Source organism: Humulus lupulus, chromosome 1, assembly GCF_963169125.1.
Source record: "Humulus lupulus chromosome 1, drHumLupu1.1, whole genome shotgun sequence".
Classification (NCBI taxonomy): Eukaryota; Viridiplantae; Streptophyta; class Magnoliopsida; order Rosales; family Cannabaceae; genus Humulus; species Humulus lupulus.
The window spans coordinates 62,928,107-62,930,614 of record NC_084793.1 but is presented as its reverse complement, the minus strand read 5'-3'; positions in this window follow the sequence as shown (position 1 = coordinate 62,930,614).

The window sequence follows — 2,508 nt, the reverse complement described above, 5'->3', positions numbered from 1 at the left end:
AGGCGGGCAGTTAGTCAATCCTTGGGTTCAAGGACTGATGTATGAAGTGAGGGACAAGGGGCGACCAGGATTCCATATCACCGAAGATGGAGTATTGGGGCTCAAGGGCAGAATATGTGTTTCGGAAGATGGCGAGATCAAGAAGCAAATCTTTTTCGAGGGACATAATGCTCCTGATGCCATGCATCCAGGTACCACAAAAATCTACCAAGACTTGAAAAAGTACTATTGGCGGCCTGAATGAAAAAGCAGACGGCAAAATATGTGGCACACTGCTTGACTTATTAGCAAACAAAGGCCGAGCATCAACGGGCAACCGAATTGTTGCAAGCCTTAGAAACTCCATAATGGAAGTGGGAGATGGTCACTATGGACTTTGTCACAAGTCTACCAACCGCTCCTGTAATGACCCAACTACTCTAGACTTTGGACAATTAACGACAACTATACATAGACACTAATCTTTAATGAAACTTACAATAATCATTACTTCATTAAAAACTTGTAAAAACAAATGTTAAACTACATAAAATTTAAAGTAGGATATGGGACCCCATTGTTTGTAAAAGAAAACATAACATAATTTTAATAGAATGGATTACATAATAAAGTGCGGAAAATACATATAAAATCATAATTAAAGAAAATTCATCCTCGAATCGAACTCCCGGTCCTTTGACTAAAGCTATTTTCTTGCACATATAAACATAAAGGAGTGAGCCTAATGCCCAGCAAGGAAAATCTAACACATAAACATATACATAAAATTCATAATGCAACATAAAACATATCATAAACATATGTTACACGTATTATAATGGCCATTATTATTTGGGGTCCTATAAACTAAACAAGTCATATGCCGATTAGTTTAGCTTGCTCAGGACCCAGTACTATCTCAGACCCTTGCCAAGAAAAGACGAAGATATTTCCCAAAAAATTAAATTAGGTTTCTAAAACCTTCACCTCAGCTATCACGATAAAGATCCAATTGCAAGAGAGGTTAATGTGAGAGAGGTGAGAGAAGATTTCATGGATGGAAATGGTTCTATGGGCGAGAATGGAGAAAAAGGAGAGAGAGAAATATGGGATAATCAGATAGATAAATTTGTTTCACCACTTCCATTTCAATTTTTCACTCTATTGCTTACTAAATTTTCATCCCCGCCTTATTACATTTTGCCCCTTATTTTTTTTCTTGAATACTTTAAACCACTTATCTAGATTACTCAATAATAATACTTTTTCAATACTATTATAATTATGTATTATGGAAAAGGGTAGTTGGTGTAGTGAAAGAATCCCAAAAGATCTGAACAGAATAAGAAAACTCTATATTTTTTTATTCAGACCTATTAAGAGAAAGATGAATAAAAATGAGACACAAGCTGTTAGAAGCAAATTGATAAAAAGTAGATTGGAAAAAATACCACAAACAATACTCTGTAGAAGATTGAAAACACCGAAGATGGAGCCGACTGCAGACCCAAACGTTGTAGACGGAGGACTTCGGAGACACCGTGGCGGAGGGGTCGAACAATGATATATTTCCCAGAAAGTTCTTTCAAGCTCTGTAATTTAAAAAAATGAGGAAAAAAATAATTAGAGACCAATATAGCGCAGGCTCCCAAAAAATACCGCCATTTTTTATTTTTACTTTGCCACTTATTATTTTAACTATCATAATACTTTTTGAGTAGTCTTATATTCATATGTTATGAAAAGGGGTATTTGGTGTAGTGGGTTTAGTCTCAAATTATTTAGTATGAATTTCTTGAACATGTTTAAAACCAAATAAGGATCATTAATCCTTAAAAATGATTTTTTTAAAAATTACCAAACTGCCCAAAATAATAATAATGAATTATGAAGTGCCATAATTAATCCAAGTATATTGTATGGATTTGCTAAGCATAACTAGATTATACATTGGGGGTGAAATCTTGCTTAGAGCAAAGGACTCCAAGTAAGTCAACTTCTATTGCGTGGCTGCAATATGAAACGACTATTGTATTGTATGTTAGTATAGAGACACATGCACATATATACACTATCGTAGAAAGTTTGCTTAGAGATGTTAGTATAGTTTGTGCTGATTCAGAAAATATGACCGGTAGATATCCGTCATATTCTAGATGGCTTATCCTCGTCACACTACATGATTTTTTTTTTGTTCGGTTCATTATTGTGACGAGTGACCAAGAGGTGAGGATTACTGGTTTAAACCTAGGGGTGCCAAAATGAATGGGACCTAGGGGCCCTCGTGCTTACTTAATTAGTGAACAGTTAGAACCTGAGCAAGTGCTATGATAAGTTATTCCCAGATAGTAGCTGTGAATATTGGTTATTCAGTGGCAGTGCCTAGTGATATTAGGGGTTGCCATGTTTGAGTGAGGCTGAACACCCTAGGGGCAACTGCTCACCAGCGCCACTGATTATAATAGAAGTCTCTGTAAACCCGTGTAACTTTGATTACACTCTTGGAGAAGTAGTGATGCCCTAGGTAAC